At 38.9% G+C, this 22,675-nt stretch overlaps 1 protein-coding gene across 2 annotated transcripts in view; it reads right to left on the bottom strand.

Moving 5' to 3' along the window:
* LOC128641310 (uncharacterized) overlaps positions 1–22,675 on the bottom strand; it is a 528,967-nt gene that overhangs the window by 505,110 nt on the left and 1,182 nt on the right. The window lies entirely within an intron of this gene.

Raw genomic sequence — 22,675 nt, forward strand, 5'->3', positions numbered from 1 at the left:
TGTGTGTGTGTATTTTATGTCCCTTTAATACAACTATCGTTGAACAAGTCAAATTTTGTTTAACCTTTCTTGATCTACACTACCTTAAATAGGGACAGTCTAGTCAAATTTAAACTTTCACGATTCCAATTTTTAAATTTATTTTAGTATCAAATTTGCTTTGTTCTCTTGGTATTCTTTGTTGAAAGCTAAACCTAGGTAGGCTCATATGCTAATGTCTAAGACATATGTAGATAGTATTGTGCTCACTACCATGGAGTTATTTGTGAGTCAGCACTGATTGGCTAAAATGCAAGTCTGTCAAAAGAACTGAGATAAGCAGGCAGTTTGCAGACGTTTAGATACAAGGTAATCAGAGGTTAAAAAAATTAAAAATAAAAAGTGTATTAATGTAACAGTGTTGGTTATGCAAAACTGGGGAATGGGTAATAAAAAGGGATTATCTGTCTTTTAAATAACGAAAATTCTGGGAGTATACTGTACCTTTAAATAATTATTTCAAGCTTACATTTTTTATTTCTTGATAAACTGAACAGAATGGGTAATATTCTATGTGCATTTTTTAATGTATATGTATGGAATAGAAATCGCTTTATTTCTGTTTATTATCTTGGGGTTGTTTTTTTAAGAAACATTTTAAACTTGGAGACCTTATATTGGCTTTTATTTGTTGGAACCGATTTTAATGATTTGTGAAAATCGTTTCTTCCTATAACTGTAGAATAGACTTGTCCAGTTCTGGGTTATTGGACAAATGAGATTTCTGTTTAACTATGTTTGGTTATGAAAGCTATTTATACTCATGTAACTCTTGAGGTCTGGATATAAAAATAGTTATCCCTTAAGAGCTCAAATAAGAATGTAAAGTATATTCAGTTTTATTCGGTTAATACACAGACCTCTGAATGACCTCCTTAACAAACGGTTAAACAGCTTCTTCTTGTGAATATTAAAATGATTTCACTAGCCGTTACCTTTTGATATATAAAAGCAGCCAATAGACAGATTGAAAATGAAATGCAAAACATGGTTACAATTATCTGTGGGGATATGTTTTTATTAATACTGACTAAATACGGTTTTCAGTGGTTCTAGCTGATCCAAAAGTTCTACTGCTTTTCAACATGGGAAATAGAGATAAAAATGGATTTACATGCACAACATTGTTCCATTAAAATGTAATTAAATTACTGCAAACATGAAAAATAAAGAAATATATACAGTATACAACAGAAGTGAGACACCCCAGTGCAATATCACTTAAATGTCAAATGATTTATTTAAAAAAAAAAAAAAAAAAAAAAAAAGTAGGGTATTTACTCTCATGTAAAATTAAAAACTAACAGTTTAGATTTACGATATTAAACATACTGGCCCCAAAGCAGGAAATCAATGTAACAAAAGTCAGTGCACCTTTCATTACTGAGATTCAAATCTATTATTTTTTTCAATACTTTGCATGTCCACCTTTATTTTTGATGACAGACTCAATCCTCCTTGGCATGGAAGAAACCAGTGTCTTACACATTTCTGGAGAGATTTTCTGCCCTTCTTCAGAGATCATTTTGTTCAGCTGCTCTTTGCTTGAGGGGTTGTGTTGCTCTACCATTCGCTTTAAAATACCCCAAAAGGTGTTCTACTGGATTCAAGTGACATACTTGGCCAGGTCATAGTTTTCACTTTTTTCTCCTTTAGAAACTCCTTTGTAAATTTTGCAAGTGTGCTTTGGATCGTTATCATGCTGGAATATTCGTCCTCTGCCAAACTTCTGGAGACTGGGAGTCATCTTGTCAGCCAGTATTTTGGTATATCCCAGGAATTCACGGTGCCATTTATAAATGTCATCTCCCCAACACCTTTTGCAGTCATGCAGCCCCATATTGTCACACTCCCACGATTCACTGTAATAGTCCTGACCAGGTTCACACCAAACATGCTGCACTCCATCTGAGCCGAAGAATTGTATCTTGGTCTTGGCTATCTTACAAAATAATGTGCTCCCAGTATTCATCAGGCTTCTCAGGTTGTTCAGCAAAGTTTAATCTTGCAGTTTTGTGCCGAAGAGCAAGCAAGGGTTTTTTCCTGGATGATGTCCATAGAAGTTGACATTATGCAATGTCCTTAGCACTGTCTGAGCGGTCACAGAAACTCCAATTTCTATCAATAAACCCTGAGCCAAATCTGAAGCACTTGCCCGTTACCTGTTTTTTAGAGCTAGATTGTGCAAGTACTTTTTTGGTACTGTATCAATCTATACCTCCTGATTACTGCTGCAACTGCGTTTTGACCGATGTTTAGTTGGTCACCAATCTTCCTGTATCCTTTTCCATCTTTGTGAAATCTTACAATCAGATTTTTCAATTCCTCTGGCAATTCTTTTCAATGTGGATACATGATGCAAACTTGCAGATGGACACAGCCCATTGGTCAAAAAATTAGACTGTTCGGGGGGCGGAGCCAGCAGTGAAGCAGTACAGTCACACATTACAACAGCTCAGGCGACAACACATGTAAAAATCAATCTTAGAGATGGTTCCTGCACAAATACTTGTCCCTTATTGAGGACTGCTTGCCTTGGGTGACCTACGTATCCAATCCTAATTTGAGTTTCACTAAATTGATAATATCTCATGACCCTAGTGGGTTTCTTGTTGACAAGCGGCTCTGAAATCGGCCATCTTGGGCCCATCACTACTACGCTCTTTTCAAACCTGGTGCCTACTACTATTTTCCACTATGACGGCCACGGAGCAAATTATGGAGGAAATACACACTTTCATAGAAGGGTGCTACAGCATGTTTGAGCATTTCTGCACCTTGCCGTCCCAGCAAGCAGAGGACAAACCTGCGGCTCATAATGGCCACGCGCCTATCTACATGGATGCTCCTGGGGGTGGTGGTGCTTTGGGGACCTGGTGCTCCTCATCTCCTGAGCATAACATTTTGGATTGCGAGGGGATTGCGATGTCTCACCTGAGTTGGAAGGACCCTGAAGTCGGGATATTTACGGCAGGATGCCTACTCCCTTCAGACAGTGTAACCCTCACCCGCTTGTCACCAGACATGATGCAGTGTTCCGGTCTAACACCACAAGTAACCTCTACTAAGCCTAACAGCTATGTGTGGGACCTGCCGCATACAGTTCAAGCAGCCCGAGACAGCTCTTACCTCATCCCTCACCCGCTTGTCACCCTCACCCGCTTGTCACCAGATATGATAAAGTGCTCGGGTCTACCACCACGACAGGTATTTTTTACTGAGCCTAACAGCTGTATGTGGGACCTGCCGCATACAGCTCAAGCAGCCCGAGACAGCTTTTACCTCATCCCATTAATGACTCTCTCACCATCGGATTGTTTTGCCAGATCCTGCTTATTTGCAGTAGTCCAAAATCACAACACAGCGGCCCAGAGACTTGCAGGTCCTCTATCAGATCCGGACTTTGGAGCCTGCCTAATACCAGACATCAGTAGGTGGTCATTTCTTTGGGGCCATATTAGAATTGGGGTAGGCTAATGGCCTACATGTGCATAGCTTACGGAGGAGCGAAGGAGATATCTCATAACTTTCTTTGTTCTGATATGTTTACATCCACATGTTTACTTCTCTGTTTTATTTCACCTGGCATGTCATGCTCTAATGCCCCAAAACAACTATGATTTACTGACTTGTTAGATTGAGCAAATGCTACTTATTCATATTCTTAGTTAATAGGCATTGACTAATTTATTTTATAATGTGTGAAAATAGAACATATACTGAAAGTAGCAGGAACCACGCATGAAACTTATACCTACTTGTTTTATAATTTTTACTCATACTATTACCTCTCAGATAAGTGGACATATCCGCACAGGCCTCTGTTATGTTCCTACACAACTTAGTGAACAACGCCATTTCTGTCTTAGCAAAGGTGGAGTGGGCTAGGAGAAAATTTAACATTAAGATCTTCCCTTCTGATAAAAAGCTCTTAAATCTCAATCCAACTAATTTACTTCATCGATGAACAAGGTTAAAATGTTTAATACACAGCATGTTCTAATCGCCATAGCGGATTAAAAGGTATTCTTGTGGGACTAACTTCCATTAAAAGACTATTACAAGCATACGTTAATTTGCTTAAGTTGTATGTGAGCACTTCGAGTGTAACTACCTTTGTATATCTAAGATGTGTGATTGGGACAAATGCTTCGCATTTGGTTCTACAACAGTTATTGATTTTCTGAAACGTCTCTGAAGTTCTAACGGAGGTGTGCACTGTTCTATTAGCTTAAATGATGTTATGAAGTGTCAATTGAGTACGATATTTTTATTAGCATCTGTCTTCATTTCACATTCTGAGAATACTTTACTGTAGGGAAGCCTCACTAGCTATATCTAATCCAGTCTATGTTAGGAATATAATGTATGACACCTTAAATAATCCACCATAGTTAAGACAGACACTTGCATGCCTGACATTTTGTAGTTTGCGGGAATCCGTAGCCATGTTTGTGTTACCCTCCAGTGCGGTTCAGCTAATCATATCCGAGTACCTACATTCTCTAGGGAGGCGGGACTATATTTTGAATGGGCCATTGCTTCAGTACTCTGGGGTTAATATAATCCCTGTGGTCAGCGGCCGAGACCCCAGGTTGCAGCCTGAGTAATCTACCACTCTATACCCCACAGAATGCATAACAGCGTAAATTTACTCTACTTCACTAGGTCCCACTCTTGAAATCTTCATACTATACCCAATATATTGCAAACGCATAACATTTATTTTATCATCATTTTTATCTGAAGGGTACTTGTACCTCTCTAGGCAAGAGCTTCGGCTCACGATCTATATATGTGCGCACCCTAATTTCTTAGCTTGGTATATAGAAAATACCTCACAACATGCAAATTGATAATATTGCTTAGGCAATGATTACCTAGTGTGTATAAAGCATGTATGGTCTTTTCTATATTAACTCTGTCCAGCTGTCTAAGTAGGTCACCGCTGCACACTCAATATCCCGACCATACATTGATAACTATGTATATATGTTAATGATTTGTGGCCGATGCACCTAGTTTTGTCTCTTACACCGTTTGCTCCCTGGGACATATCTTATGGTTAACTTGTGTTTGTTAGTGTGTGATACAGGGTACAAATTTATTATCTGCTGCTATGGCTGTTAATATATATGGCGACACATAACTTTGCCCTAAAGCCTTCAACATGCTCCCTAGGCGGGCTGGACCTGCTTCTATCCTACATTTTAGGGCCTTTTCACTCATTATACCATAAATAACCCACATAAAATATGTTGGATCTGAGAACACAGACCTTGGTACAACTTTAGTTCAACATGTGCTTAATTTATTTCTATTTTTCCCTTATATGTCCCTGAAACTATTTATATGGTTGCGTAACTTTACAAGGTCAGAGCCTGTGTTTTTCTTGCTGCATTGAACTTACCACCTCCAACCCCCCCCCCCCCCCCCACCAAATCACATCATAATATACCTCCTTGGTTAGGAGGGCTAACTTTGCGGCTCATCTAGCCTATGCCGCACCTTTATCACTTTCCTATAGCAACCCTTGCAGTACATAATGGATGCTGACTTTACTCTCCCTTTCTCGCATTGCTTGGCAAAATTCATTATTCATATTAACTACAAATAAGATTGTTCTAACAAGATGTTTCCATCTTGCCTGTTCCTCACTATTGTGATGCCTATTGTTTTACAGGAAATTAAACAGCTACATTATTGTGTACAATATTTGATGATTCCTTATACTACTACTGCTTAGGAAAGAATTCCTCCTCTATAGTGTTAACAACTTTCTAGGGCACATGAGTGGCCCCTTGGGTAATTGGAGGATATAATGTTAAGTAACACTTTGTTCTAATGTTTTTTGCTTTTATTGTTAAGATATTATTGCAATGTAACAGTTCACATTATGTTATTTCTCACATTGTATGTACATGACTATAGTATTTGATAACCTCAATAAAAATATTATAAAAAATAAAATAAAAAATTAGACTGTTCTGGTAACTATGCTCATGCAATTAGGCCAATTGGAAATCATAGGTGTACTCAATTTTGTTTCAGTGATCTAGCTTGTGTGTCAGGACCACAGGTGTATTCACTTTTGTTACATTAAGTTTCTACTTTGGGGCCTGTATTTTCAATATAATCTTTCTAAAGTATTTGTTTTTAGAGGGTTTGTTTGTGAGTGCATTCAGTTTTACTTTGTTTTTTAATGTAATAAATTGTACTTCACTATTGCCTTACGATATTTTTTATGTACTGACACACTCTGGAGAGGTGACAGCTCCTCCGGATACAGCTATTTACCATACTGCAGGAGTGACACTAAGGACCGGACCTAGTAAAGACTGTCTGAACAAGGCCTATACACACAGGATGTCCATGGGAGTATACCTCCATCCACCACACAGCGGGTACTTACCTCATATGGATTGAGGTTATCTGTGATTGCATCTCTGGACAATGTTGGATACTACAACTATACAACGGGGAGACAAGTTTTCCCTGGTGTCTATGACAAGACCCTCCCTACACTGTGCGGCCCTTACCTCATATAGATTGAGGTAGAAGAGTGTAAGTAGATGCCCGAAAGGGACTAGGATCTTGATCTCCTAAATTTTGACTCTATGAACTTTTGGCACATAACCCATTGATTGCTTTATTCATCACCCAGGAGTTACTGCTTCTTCTTCTACTGGGACATTTTATTTATTTATAGATGGGGGTTTTTATACCAGGACTTTTTAATGTCTATTAGACTTAAATTGTGTTTTATTTATTATAACCTTTAACAGTACATAACTTATAATCTCAACATTGACTGTATAACACCATTTGTAATTACTGTGCTTGTGGATATTAATTTTATACACACATACACTAGAGTGCACACACCAGGACTTTTTACAAGTTTTAGGACTTAAAAGTGAACATTTTCAGGGGTTTAGCCCCTTCCTCAGACATACAAGTACATAGATAAACTTACCCCAACACCAAACATCCTTTATAGACAGACAGACACCATCACACACTCTCTCCTGGGTAGGGAGGCACCCACCCGGTGACATCACATCCCAGGCAATGAGAGTGAATAGTCTAAACAGAATACATAATAGTACACCTATATAGGTGTGACAATTGTAGCAGATATCAAATGTACATATCAAATGTATTGGACTGGTAACATTGTAACCAGCCAATCATGTGAGCCTCATAGTCATGGATATGGCAGACGCCCGGCCGACACAACCAGGCCAAAGCCAAAATCGGAACTGCCGTGTAAACATGCCCTGGCAATGTTACAATTATACACCATCAGCAGTAGGCTGCAAGAATTACATACCCCTATTGCATGTTAGCCTTAAACATAAGCGCAAATACAAAGAAACACTATATCAGGAGGGGTGTGTGTACGAAATAATACCACAGAGCTAGAGCAACCAATGAGGAGTGACCGGTGGCCATGTCAGCAGTGGGTTACCGGTCCCAGTGGCCAATCATATTCAAATATAGGGCAAACACTGCCAATCTCTCCTCAGTCATAGCGCCAGTTCAGCACCCCTAATGCAACTCAGTAAACATACAAAATGCAGTATAAACAGTTTGAGCTCTTATTCAGAAGTATAAGCACATCCCATTGCTTACATATTGACATTGCCACGTACCAAAAAGTTACCAAATATGCTAGAAAGCCAAATGCGATCCTTAACAGGTATAACCAACAACTTTATCTTGTATGCCAAATTATCAAGTGCAAAAGTATATACGCAAAATGATCAAAGGATAAGACTGACATTAGTACAACCCAGCCAAATGAGGAAATAAAACCGCAGACATCCTGCCATTACCACCGGAACAAACAATCGTTTTTTACATTCTGGCGGTGTTGTACTAATATCCAAATCATACATACACCAATTAAGGGCACCAGTGAGTCAGAACAGGGGGTTGTGTCAAGAGCCGGAATAGGTGTGGGGCCAATTCAGCCAACCTCCAGACCGGTGACCATGGCAACCAAATAAATCTCATGGACATTCCATGAGTGGCTGCCTTGGCACATCACCCATCCATTCCTCAAAATGATAAAGAAACATAAGAGACTCATAATAAACCATATTCATCAAAACTGTTACAAATATTGTTACACATTGTAAAAAGCCATATAATCAAGGAACAGCAAACATGCATAAAGTCCAAGCCTACCATACTCTCAGATGCAAACAATCCATAGGGCATTACATAAGTCAGAAGTATATTAGATTGTTGAGCATATAGAAAATAAACCAAAATGGGCAACATGGACAACAGTACACAATATGTGTCTCCACAACAAAGGAAAAAACAGAAAAAGTACATAGGCATACTATACGGGCACCAATATATGAATAAGCAGTAGTGACAATAATTCATAAATAACCAGCACCTGTAATCTTAGGAAAAAGAATTATGTTAATAAACAATATATACATAAGGACCACATTAGACGTTCAATTACAAGCAGTCTGGTCCCAGTAAATTGGAAGGTACTATAAACACAGTTGCCAATCCAAGTGGGTATTCAGCCCATTTAGAATTAGAGTGTTTAATATAAGTCCAGCGAGCTTCCCTTCTTAAGAGCTGGGTATACCTGTCCCCACCTCTAGACAAGGGCGGGACGTGATCAATTATAGTGTATTTTAGGTCTTTGACCGTATGTTGCTGCTCTGCAAAGTAACTGGCCACAGCTGATCCAACGTGCCCCTTTTTAAGGCTGTCCTTATTGCTGATCGGTGGTTTGCCATATGGGTACGTAAGTCATCTGTGGTCTTACCCACATTAAAAAGGCCACAGATGCAGTGCACCAAATAGACAATGTGTGTTGTGGTACATGTCAACCTGTATTTATGAAAACACGTCTGCCGTTTGTGTGGGTGGGTGAAGTATTGGCCTGTTTTAGGTCCACTGCCAGTAGAACAGCCAATGCAGCGAAACACTCCTTTTTTTCTCCGTCCTAAGCCAGGTGCTCTTGTTGTAGCTCATTACAGGGTCCGTTTTCACCAGTATCTCCCTGAGGGACCTTGAGCACCTAAAGCCAACCCTTGGAGGAGCCGCATGAGAAAATGGCAAGCTGAGATCCATAAATAAGATAAGCCCATTTGGTTTATTAACACCATCACCTTGGCATTTAAATTTAAAATGCAGTTTTCAAGGCAGTCCATTGAGTTCTTGGATATACGTCTGTTTAAAGATATGGACAGACTACAGTCTACTCTCTTCAGAAAGGAAACAGACAGGAATTCGCTGTTACATTTTACCTCCTGTCACCCACCAGCATTAAAGAGTGCCTTACCGAAATCCTAACTTCAACGGGTTATCCGTAACAACTCTGTGGATGCCAATAAAAGATATACAGCTGACAGAGATGGAAAACAGATTCATCCAAAAGGGGCTATCCCCCAAGGCTACTCAAGAAGCAGACACAGGCACTATTGAGTGATCAAGAGCACAACTCTGAGGCTATTGCAGAGGAGAGGATGACATTTATCACCACTTATACGGGCGACAAACGCTTGATTGGGAAACAACTCAGTGATAACTGGCATATCTTATCTACAGATCTCAGCTTGCCGTTTTCTCATACGGCTCCTCCAAGGGTTGGCTTTAGGCGCTCAAGGTCCCTCAGGGACATACTGGTGAAAACGGACCCTGAAATGAGCTACAACAAGAGCACCAGGCTCAGGACAGAGATAAAAGTGGTGTTTCACTGCATTGGCTGTTCTACATGCAGTGGACTTAAAACAGGCCAATACTTCACCCACCCACACAAACGGCAGAAGTTTTTTCATAAATACAGGTTGACATGTACCACAACACACATTGTCTATTTGTTGCACTGCATCTGTGGCCTTTTTAATGTGGCTAAGACCAAAGATGACTTACATACCCGTATGACAAACCACCGACCCGCAATAAGGACAGCCTTGAAGAGGGGCACATCGGATCAGCCCGTAGCCCGTCAATTTGCAGAGCAGCGACATACGGTCAAAGACCTAAAATACACTATAATTGATCACGTCCCGCTCTTGTCTAGAGGTGGGGACAGGTATACCCAGCTCTTAAGAAGGGAAGCTCACTGGACTTGTGTTAAACACTAATTCCAAATGGGCTGAATACCCACTTGGATTGGCAACTGTGTTTATAGTACCTTCCAATTTACTGGGACCAAACTGCTTGTAATTGAATGTCTAATGTGGTCCTTATGTATATATTGTTTATTAACATTTTTCCCCAAGATTACAGGTACTGGTTATTTATGAATTATGGTCACTACTGCTTGTTCAAATATTGGTGCCCGTCTAGTATGCCTATGTACTTTTTCTGTTTTTTCCTTTGTTGTGGAGACACATTGTGTACTATTGTCCATGTTGCCCATTTGGTTTATTTTCTATATGCGCAACAATCTAGTATACATCTCTGACTGTTATGTAATGCCCTATGGATTGTTTGCATCTGAGAGTATGGTAGGCTTGGACTTTATGCATGTTTGCGGTTCCTTGATTAAATGGCTTTTTACAATGTGTAACAATATTTGTAACAGTTTTGATGCATATGTTTTATTACGAGTTTCGTATATTTCTTTATCATTTTGAGGAATGGATGGGTGATGTGCCAAGACTGCCACTCATGGAATGTCCATGAGATTTGTTATTTGGTTGCCATGGTCACAGGTCTTGAGGTTGGCTGATTGGGCCCCACACCTATTTTGGCTCTTGACACACACCCTGTGTGGCACACTGGTGCCCTTAATTGGTATTTGTGGCCGATGCTTCTTTATACTATATATTATGTGGATATTACAACACTGCCAGAATGTACACAAATGATCGTTTGTTCCCGGTTACACCATTATTTTTTGCCTGATGAAACGACCGTAATATTTGGGTCGAGAAACGTGTTGCAATATTAAACTATGTATTAACCTTTCACGGAGGTGTCTGCCTTTCACTTCCACTGAAGTTATTGCACTTGCATCACTTCACTAGTGATCTTTTTCTTTCTACACTGTTTGTTTGCTGGATTGCAGCTTGGACGCTGACAGACCGGAGACCTGAGACAGGATCCTACCTGATATGGGAGAAGTATCCAATTAGCTGACTACTGCGAGTGTCATCCTGCCTGTTTGCACTGTATAGGTGCCATCACAAATTGTGAGTTTTATTCTGACCATATTGCATATGGATTTCACTATGAGGCGCCCCTTTCTCTTTCTGATCTAGATCATCAAAGTGAATTGAGATCGTTCTCCACAAGTGGAGCTGCCTTACACCATTCCAAAATTGGTTTCCACAACAGAAATTTGATTACAAAATATATTGACTCTATTTATGAACTATTTTCATTACTGTAATAACCATAATTATGTGCATTTAAATCGCATTTGTTCTCATATAAAATATTTGTTTATTTTTAAATATCCTTTTTTTTTTTAATTTTATTTTCTGTAATACATTTCACCAGTTCGCAGGGGCGAAACTACAGGGGGTGCAGAGGTCGCAGGTGCGACTGGGCCCCTAAGGGTGGGGGCCCAGCTTAAAAAAAAAAAATGTTATAATTTTTTTTTTTTAATAAAAAACGTTAACCTACCACTGCCTGCACCGATATCATGCGAGTGTGACATGACTACAGGGGTTAGTGTTTCTGTTTTACCCATTGGTGTTTATGTGTGTGTGTGTGTAGGGTATGTGTATGTATGTGACTGTGTGTGTATTTATGCATGTATGTGTGTTTGTGTATGTTTGTGGAACCAGCAAATTACAGACATTATTACTACTACAGTATGGGGGGGCAGGGGGTAAACAGTGTCACTCACTATACAGTACCACTATATACAGTATGGGGGGTGGACCATGTCACTGACTACTGTGGTCATTTTATAAAGTACTGGGCGGGTAGGGTTAGGCCAGCCATCTCACCGGCAGATTACAGACTATGTCACCAACTTACTATATACAGTACTGGGGGGTTAAATAGTGTTTATATATATATATATATATATATATATATATATATATATATATATATATATATATATATATATATATATATATATATATATATATATATATATATATATATATATATATATATATACACACAGTAATAGGGGGTCAGACCATCTCACAGACTGTGGGCACAGGGTACCTCCTTTTGCAGGCATGTAATCTGATTCACATTTTTTTTTCTGTGTTAAATGTAAAAAAAAAAAAAAAAATGAATATGTATTAAATTCACCTTTTTTTGGAGGGGGGAGGGGCGATGGGGGGGCCCCTTCTTAGATTCTTGCACCTGGGCCCTGTGGTTTCTAGTTACGCCTCTGCCAGTTCGCCACCTTCCTAGGTGTTCATGCAATAGGGGTATTTAATTCTTGCAGCCTACAGATGATGGTGTATCATTGTAACATTGCCAGGGCATGTTTACACAGCAGTTCCCATTTGGCTTTGGACTGGTTGTGTCGGCCGGGCGTCTGCTGTTTCCATGACTACAAGTCTCACATGATTGGCTGGTTACAATGTTACCGGTCCCGGTTTCACACAATTACCGCTTATCTTAGGTTTGATGTACATTTGTTATAATATACTTGGGGATTGTCCAATACATTTGATATCTGCTGCAATTGTCACACATATATGGGTGTTCTATTGTGTATTCTGTTTACAGACTATTCATTCTCATTGCCTGGGATGTGACGTCACCGGGTGGTTGCCGCCCTACCCAGGAGAGTGTATGTGATGGTGTCTGTCTATAAAGGATGTTTGGTGTTGGGGTAAGTTTATCTATGTACTTGTATGTCTGTGGAAAGGGCTAAACCCCTGAAAACGCTCACTTTCAAGTAATAAAACTTGTAAAAACTCCTGGTGTGTGCACTCTGTGTTCCAGTTTACTGTACTTTCTTCTGTTGCACCCCGAGCAATTGAACAGTGAGTCTGGAGTGCTTGTCTCAGATAGAGATTAGAGATAGATACACACATATACATGTGTGTTCATTCCTAATGACTTGTTATACCTACTGCAGAGCATTAAATGTTACCCAGGTTATCTATCTCTCCCTCCCACTCGCAGATTTAGTGATATTGTATCCTATTTACATAGCTTTTCTACAAAACAAACATTTATTATTTTCAGTATAGGTGAGGATACAACAGGTATAAGTAAATGAGCCGTTTGCAAAAAAAAAAAAAAAAAATCACTCCAGCAGTTAGACCATTAGGAACACATTAAATGGAAGAAAAATGTACAGTACAATGTCCCTTTAACAAAATAAAAATGTCTGCCTACCAATAGGATTACTCATAAACTGCTCCCATAAGTAAAATCTCCAGGGAACATTTCCTAACTGATAAAACTTCCCTTTTTACATTTTGCTAGAACAGTCCAGGACAAATGCCAAGTTAAGCTTTTTAATATTCATCCATTACCAGTATTCGAAGTAACAACAGTTCTAAGTAAATATCCAAGCTCAGCTTGCTTTAGTTTTGCATTTTAGCTTTATATAAAAAAAAATAAAAAAAAAAGCTTTTAAAAATGAACTATGTCTGGATGATAAAATTACCTGAATTTGTAAGCAGTGAATTAATAGTCAGGAATCTTGACTACAGAGGTTTATCCAATTCCGTTTAACATCTGGAAAGTACTTACTGTAAGTACTAATAGAATAGCCTATTAAAACTTTTTTTTTGCAAATAGATTTGTCTTAAATTACTTTATTGGATTCTGCATTGGTATTTTTGTTACATGTTGGCTGTATTTAAATGTGAGCTAAATTTTAAGTGCTTATATTAAAGGGATAATATTTGCCAAGAAAATAAATGGTTTTGCGTTTGACAGAAATATTGCACAGCGATTGATTTAGAAGTGCTAACTCCTATGGTCGTGCCTTAAAAACAAAAAGAGACCGTGTGAGTGAAAAGTTGAAGAAATCAGTGGCTTCTTAACATTCTTACCTAATCGACGGTTACTGACAGTTAGCCATTTGCTTGTACTCTACTGATTCAAATTGTAGGCTGAACGCACCCTCTCATGTTGGTTTTTAAACTCAACCACATTTTCCATTAGACACTTTAAAGGTTTAATTCCAAAAGATCCTTCAAACTTCCTGCGTATTTTATAGTTATTAAACTGCAGGATAAAGCAGAATTATTCCCACCAAGGTAACAAAAAGGGACAATATTTTTTTTCTTTCTTTCCTTTGTTACACCTATAAGTGAATATTTAAAATATTTCAGTTTACTGTGTCCACCAATAGAAAGTCTTTATCAGACATTTGTGATGAATTTTGCACAAGCATGCATTTCTTGTGAATTTAAAAAATAATGTAATCAGCTTTATCTTATGTAGTTTCTTGATTCCAGTTGTTTAAAGTGATGTTGTACAAATGATTTTCCAAAATCATAAATTAAAGGGACAGTTCACTGAAAAATTATTTTTCCCCCGAAAGTGTTTTCCATGACTTGCTATACCAGCTGCAGCGTATAAAAAAATTGTTCTTTTTTTTTTGCAAAACAAATAACAGGATTTGCTCTTTGGAACACCAGCCCATCAGAATAGGCTTAGCTTGCTGACAGATCAGATCTTGTAATCTTATCAATCAAATGCTTCCCTTTCGCATCTCTTTCTCTGTATATTACTTAGAAAGAATAACTGTAAAGTAACACTTTAGAGCTTTATTTCTTCCACCTACCACTGTGAGTGTACTTTCTTCTGCTGGCTGTGTTTACATAGTTTATCACTAGCCTATACCTAGGTATAGAAACTTTCAGTATAGTTAGAAAAACTACAGGCTAAATCATCTATTTCAAATGCCAATATAAAGGCTAAGGAGCTATTTGTAAACAATTTAAAACACTCCAGCAGGTAAAAAGGATCCTTGGGAACAAATTAAAAGAAGAGAAAGTTTTTGGGTAAACTGTCCCTTTAACCTATAAATATAGGTGATCTACTACAAGTCCACCCTTCAATGAATTATTTTCAGCAAAGGACTTACTGTACATTTGTGTCGATTTTTATTCACCCTCTGACAACTCTCTGTAAAAACATTTTTCACTTGACAGACAGGTGGTACCGCCAATAGCAAATGTACCGTCCGCCCTAGGTCTTTCTATTTTTGTGCATCCTTGAAGGATTGTATAGCAATGCAATATTTGTGCTGAAAATAATGCTTTTTGACTGGTGGGTTTACAATAGATATTAATGGTATTTTTAGGATTATATAAAGTTGATTGTGTAACTTTACCCATCAAATTAACATGTTTAAATAGTGCCCATTTTAAAATACGACTTTATGGGAAAATGATATACTATAGTATGATTTTGTTCATTTCCAAAGTATTACATTCAAATGTTTATGCAGAGCCTTTAAAAATTCAAATTCATGAGATAAAGATAAAAATGAAAAGCATCCATACCACCCCTACAACATACCCATGGCTATAAATAAAGGCCATTCATGCTTTGTGATGTGCAAGTGCTACATTTGTTACTGATAGTTAGCCAAGGTCCAAGTAACAAGAACAATTAATCCAAAAAAAACAAACAAACAATTAATGCCCCTCCTGGGTTTACAAATCAAGTGGGCTACACAGAGACCTTTTCTTATATAAAGTGTAGATTGCGCAATAAATCTTAGTTCCACCATAAAAGCATCTAAACTGCAATACGCAGCGATCTCTGCCCAGCACAGGTTTGCTGCCCTGGTTGGATAATTTGATCTGTTATAAGCCAGTTCACATCCGTAAAGGCATATGAACAACAACAACAGCAAACCTTTATGGGTCAGAACCTGTAGTACATGTAATTCTAGGGGTACTGGGAGCTTTGGCAAGCCAGATACAGGGGTATCGGAGATCTCAATTAAGACCAGGCCCTCATGTCAAGGGGGCCAACCTGGCTCTGCAGTAAACTGGTTTCATTACAGGGGTGGATCCCTATGCATCATGTCTGGGCCCATCTGTGTGGTTGCCCCTACAAAAAAAAAAAAAAAACCCACCTCAGTGCAAGGAAAATGCATGGATTTGCCCATACAGAAAATGCTGCTACCATATTTGTACAGGCAATGTAATAAATGCCATCTTTCCTTTGTACATGTACCTCTTCCCCCTTTGTAGGACAAAGCCGGAAGGTGAAATGTACGTCGAGAGATCACACATTTAACAGTCTAAACAAAAACTATATAGATTTGACTTTATTGATATAAATGGGTTTAGTTTAATGTTTTCTGCTGCATAAATTCCATTAGGAATATAGATGTCCAGTGTCAACATTAAAAATCACTCTAATTTTGATTAATATATATATATATATATATATATATATATATATATATATATATATATATATATATATATATTTTTTTTTTTTTTTTTTTTTTTTTTTTTTAAATATATAATTCATTTTTATAAATTCTATGTTTATGCACACAGTGCCAAAATCGTTAAATGTTGCAAGAAAATAACCTATTGACAACTTCAGTTACTTTTTATTAGAAGTTAGACTTGAGTAATACTAAATAATAAGGACTTATACCGATGCCAAGATAAATAAAGGGAGCCAAAGCTTGTGAATGTATAGTATATAAAACAGGAAACTACACTGTTTGCTGTATACTTTATGGAAATTTTACTTGCTAATCTATTTATTAGATGTGTACACGGGAGAAATTTTCAGTTCGTGCAAAATTTTCGGCTGATTCGAGTCGTCAGAATTTTGTTCGTGGCCGCATTTGGTTGAATATTCGGATAAGAATTGCGTTCAACATGAAACCCGTTACATCACGTTAAAGTCTATGGTAAGCCCTCAAAACACTCCTTTTAGCCACATAATTACATTGCTAACTGGGACACGAAAACATAACGAACATGTTTTACAAGACAATTCAAAACAATAAATTGAAATTAAAAGCATCACTACAACCTTTTCCAAACCATTTTTTTCTTTTCATTCAACTAATTCCCCCCCCCCAAAAAAAATCCTCATGCTAAAGTACCCACACTCCTCACACACCTGCTCCATAACAATTTTGTAGTTAATAGTTTTCTTTGTAGACTAAACTCAGAGAACAGCATTATCAGGAGAGGCAGCAGCAGGAAGCAGAGTAACCAAACCAGACCTGATAATAATATAGTACATAAACTCCAGAAATAGACCTCCAAGGAAAAGGGACAAACGTGTTTGGAGTCCCTTGGACAAAGTAGCTAGCAGTTCCCTGAGGCAAAGGCCTTAATGGTAGTGATGTCGCGAATAGTTCGTCGGCGAATAGTTCCCGGCGAACATAGCATGTTCGCGTTCGCCATGGACGGCGAACATATGCGATGTTTGGTCCGCCCCCTATTCTTTATAATAGAGTAAACTTTGACCCTGTACCTCACAGTCAGAAGACACATTACAGCCAATAAGCAGCAGACCCTCCCTCCCAGACAGCATCCATTTTAGATTCATTCGGAAGCTGCATTCTTAGTGAGAGGAGGGACAGTGTAGCTGCTGCTGATTTAATAGGGAAATCGATAGCTAGGCTAGTGTATTCAGTGTCCACTACAGTCCTGAAGGTCTCATCTGATCTCTGCTGTAAGGACAGCACCCCAAAAAGCCCTTTTTAGGGCTAGAACATCAGTCTGCTTTTTTTTTTTTCCTGTGTAATCTAATTTCAGTTGCCTGCCTGCCAGCGTGTGTCAGGCTCACAGCGTATACTGTGCCCACTTGCCCAGTGCCACCACTCATATCTGGTGTAACAGTAGTGTACATTTAAAAAAACAAAACTTTTTTGACTGTGAAATAATAGCAGACAGCTGCCAGTACCCAAGATGGCCGCCAATAAGGCAGATGGGGGGGGGATTCTACACCACAGCATATGTACTTTCTGCCAGTACTTAAGATGGCAGGGACAATTGTGGGGTGGGGGAGGGAAGGGAGCTGTTTGAGAGGGATCAGGGGGTCTGATGTGTCAGGTGGGAGGCTGATCTCTACACTAAAGCTAAAATTAACCCTGCAAGCTCCCTACAAACTACCTAATTAACCCCTTCACTGCTAGCCATACTACACGTGTGATGCGCAGCAGCATTTAGCGGCCTTCTAATTACCAGAAAGCAATGCCAAAGTCATATATGTCTGCTATTTCTGAACAAAGGGGATCCCAGAGAAGCATTTACAACCATTTGTGCCATAATTGCACAAGCCGTTTGTAAATAATTTCAGTGAGAAACCTAAAATTGCGAAAAAATTTAAGTTTTTTTTAAATTTGATCGCATTTGGCGGTGAAATGGTGGCATGAAATATACCAAAATGGGCCTAGATCAATACTTTGGGTTGTCTACTACACTACACTTAAGCTAAAATTAACTCTACAAGCTGCCTACATGCTTCCTAATTAACCCCTTCACTGCTGGGCATAAAACACGTGTGGTGCGCAGTGGCCATATAAGTCTGCTATAATGGCATGTCTGGCACACAGTGTTGGGGCAAGGGTCCATCTGACCACTGATACCTGGTCTGCAAAGCATGGTCAGGGCATGTATATCACCTACACTGCGCACTGTGAAGCGGGCGTAACCCTTACACTACCTGATCGATACAACATCATACCTGATGTTTTAAAGCACGTTATTCCAAACAATTTAGGAATGTTTGGTTTTAATCCATAAAGGGCATAAATCACCTGACTCTGCATCAACTATGTCATTTTCCATGGGAGTTTTGCCATGGATCCCCCTCCGGCATGCCACAGTCCAGGTGTTAGTGCCCTTGAAACAACTTTTCCCTCACTATTGTGGCCAGAAAGAGTCCCTGTGGGTTTTAAAATTTGCCTGCCTATTGAAGTCTATGGCGGTTCGCCCACTTTTGCGGAAGTTCGCGTTCCCAAATTTTTATGTTCGCGACATCACTACTTAACGTATAATGACCAGTCACCTCAGAGCAGGAAGGGCAGGAGCAGAGTTACTAAACTAGGTAGGCCTGACAGTACATACACCTCAAAAATACACCTTCAGGGGAGTAAGAGGGTAACAGGTGCATAGAGCCCCTTGCAAACAAAAAATCCTCAGCTCCTTCGCTCTCCTTTATTTTTTGCCCCTTTTTTGCACCGAAACAAAAACTAAACAAAATGTCACTAATAAACACAGGAAATTTTCTTGCAGTACAAATTTGGTCCCATTTTCATTCTTCCACTCGGTATGCTGTCGAATGGGCCACTATTCGGACAAAAACCAAATGCACGTCTACTATTTATTCTGTAAATGAATAGAAAGAGAGAAGTGCTCTACCAGGAACGCACAACAACTCAGTAGCTTGTTCTATGAGGATTTGCCACCTAGGAGCAACCTCTTTTAGCCCAGTTGTGCTTTTCACAGAGGAGAACTTTCCTGAAGTATATTAGTCTGATCCCACTTAACAAGGTCAGTTCAGCCCCAAAATACCAGGCAATTCTCTTTTGAACAAGGAACATGACGACCCCAGACAATCGTTTCAGCCTTCTTTGGGCCTTGTCAGTGAGGTGCAGTCATATTCCTCTTAGCACACTGGGCAAGGAGTCCACGTCTGGTCCCCCCCACCATCACCCTTAGGGAGGCCTCCCTTGGGTCATAATATAAATGCATACAACCTGGGTAAGTTTTCATACGTTTTTCCTTTGTCTTCTCAAAGATGTTCTCCCCACATGGCTAAAATGTATATATATTAATATGTAATATTAAACCTATAATTAGTTAATATTAAAATTATCAATTGAGCAACAAACATTGACATCCATATATGTTAAATTATGCCATTAATTTGAGCATAAAGTAACATTTATAAAATGACAAAATAAAATATTACACTGCCCCAACCTGGCTACTTCATAATGCCACCCGGCTGGCAAAAATTTCTGTGGAGAACACTAATAGTATCCCCACTTTTGGACACTACTATAGTAAGGATAGGATTATGAAGCCTACAAAGCACACATCAGTCTCAGACTAGGAAAATCCCCAGTTTTCACAGTTTAACCCCTTGAGTGCTAATGACGGCTCTGAGCCGTCACAGAGTTTCCCACTCTGGTGCTAATGACGGCTCAGTGCCGTTGCTAGCACTCTCCCACCTTGAGGGAGATCTGGGGGCTCCCACCCCTTCCTACCCCGGCGATCGTGCCTGTAGAGTGACAGGCATCGCCGGGGCTTCCCGTTTTGCGTGGTGACGTCACGCGCAATAACGCGATGACGTCACTGCGCAACTTTATTTATACTTAATGTTAAAGGGACAGTCTACACCAGAATTCTTTTTGTTTTAAAAGATAGATAATCCCTTTATTACCCATTTCCCAGTTTTGCATAACCAACACAATTATAATATACTTTTAACCTCTGTGATTATCTTGTATCTAAGCCTCTACAAACTGCCCCTTTATTCAGTTCTTTTGACAGACTTGCAGTCTAGCCAATCAGTGCCTGCTCCCAGATAACTTCTCGTGCATGAGCACAGTGTTATCTATATGAAATACGTGAACTAACACCCTCTAGTGGTGAAAAACTGTTAAAATGCAATCTGAAAGAGGTGGGCTTGAAGGTCTAAGAAATTAGCATATGAACCTCCTAGGTTAAGCTTTCAACTAAGAATACCAAGAGAACAAAGCAAAATTGGTGATAAAAGTAAATTGGAAAATTGTTTAAAATTACATGCTCTATCTGAATCATGAAAGTTTATTTTGGCCTAGACTGTCCCTTTAAGTATAGGAGCAGGGGGCATGCTGTATCTCAGTCATCTAAGCAGCCACAGACCCCCAAGACCCACCATTGGAAAGGTAATCGTCTAACCTTTCCAACAGTGTAAGTCTTTGGGGTCTGAATTTTTAAAAAAATTGTTACAAAAATAAAAATAAAAAAAATCTTAGCACCCAGGTGGGAAAGTGCTTAGCACTCAAAGGGTTAAAGGACCAATATGGTATAAAAAAATTGCATTCACTAATCCTTTAGAGCAGGGGTGTCAAACTGGCGTTATTTGCAAATAATCCATTTGTGTTGTGTGAATATAACATTAAAAGAGACAAACAAAAACGTAGCAATGGCAAAATATGTAGGTAGTGTGCGGCCCGTGTGAGTTGCACTTGTATGTAAAATGGCCTGCGACTCAAATGAGTGACATCCCTGCTTGAGAGAATGTAATTTTACCTATAGACTCTGAACTACTGTGTGTTTAAAACTACTACTTTGAACAGTTTTACTCACTTTGGATATATATATTTTTTGTATCTACATATGCATATGAGGAACGTCTCTTGCAAGCGCTGTTAGAAACACCTCCTACTACTACTACACACCCCTATTTATTCTCACTAAGGAGGAAGTGAGAAACCACTAACGGCAGAATACTTTAGATTTTATCATAAGGCTCCAGCCTTTAAACCGCCCTCTTTACTTAGGCACACATACATACATACGCTGGAACTTGACAAATTTACTTGAGTCAATCGAGTGGCAAGATGTATTTTTCTAAATTCAAGGATTTATCTTGACATCTGCTATTACTGACTGCAGATACATCAAAACTTTAGAAATGTTGTTACACAAAAACAGAGTGTTTGTCATTAGTCTGATTTAAAAAAAAAATAAAAAAAAAAAAATAGGAAAAATAAAAATAAATTTTAACTTACAGCGAGGGAAATATTTTTAGTGTCCCCTGTACTGGATGTTATGCCATGTACAGTTTGTCTGATTTACATCACTGTGGCACACTTCAGTTTGGCAGTTAACCTTACACATTACCTTTAACACACAGGTATAACACACGTATGTTGGCATATTTACTAATGGAATACTTTAGATCTAATGTTTCATTATACCAGGTTATCAGTCACCATTCACAGTGGTACACTTTATACATTTCACTATATGTGATATTGACCATTTATGAATTTGTACAAGGGATAGCCATTTCTTTTTTTTTTTTTTTAAATATAAGGATACGTCCAGGAGTACCCCTTGCTTATTGCCCAAGCAGAGGTGAGGTTTAGGGGGTGCGTTATGTACCACATTCATTACTGCCCCATACACCAAAGATGCCAACTGTCCTGACTTTGCAAGAATTATTTTGTATATCTGTCCCTATTTGAGAGGGCTAGTCACTGATTCTGAATTTTGCCCCTCTGAGACAGCCATATGTCCCTCTTTACAAAATTTCCCTTAGCTCTATGAGATGCAAGTAGAGCGGTAAAGAAAGGAACGGGGGAGGGATAATATTAACAGCAAATAGTAGAAAACAGAGTCTTCCAGTGTCCCTAATAGTCATATTTAGCTTCCCAAAATGGTATGGACTGCTACAAGCCCTGGGACCAAATATCCCCATACTTTCATGTGCCCTGTGTTAAAGTGAGGGAGAGGTCAAAATGTATGTGCATTTTACACTATACTTCTATTAGCAAAAATGCTTCTAATAAAAGTCATAACTGTTTTTCTGCATTGTACATTAGGGTTGTCACCTCTGCCATGTTTTGCTGGGCACCTATGAGTTAGACATGCTGCAGGGTTAGCAGAGAGGAACATGAATTGCACCCCTGGACAGCACACAAATAGTTATTCTCGTCCTGTTCCTCCCTGCAGCAGGTGTAACTCATAAGTGTCCAGGAAAACATGGCCGAGGTGGTAACCCT

This window comes from Bombina bombina, chromosome 10 (genome assembly GCF_027579735.1).
Source record: "Bombina bombina isolate aBomBom1 chromosome 10, aBomBom1.pri, whole genome shotgun sequence".
NCBI lineage: Eukaryota > Metazoa > Chordata > Amphibia > Anura > Bombinatoridae > Bombina > Bombina bombina.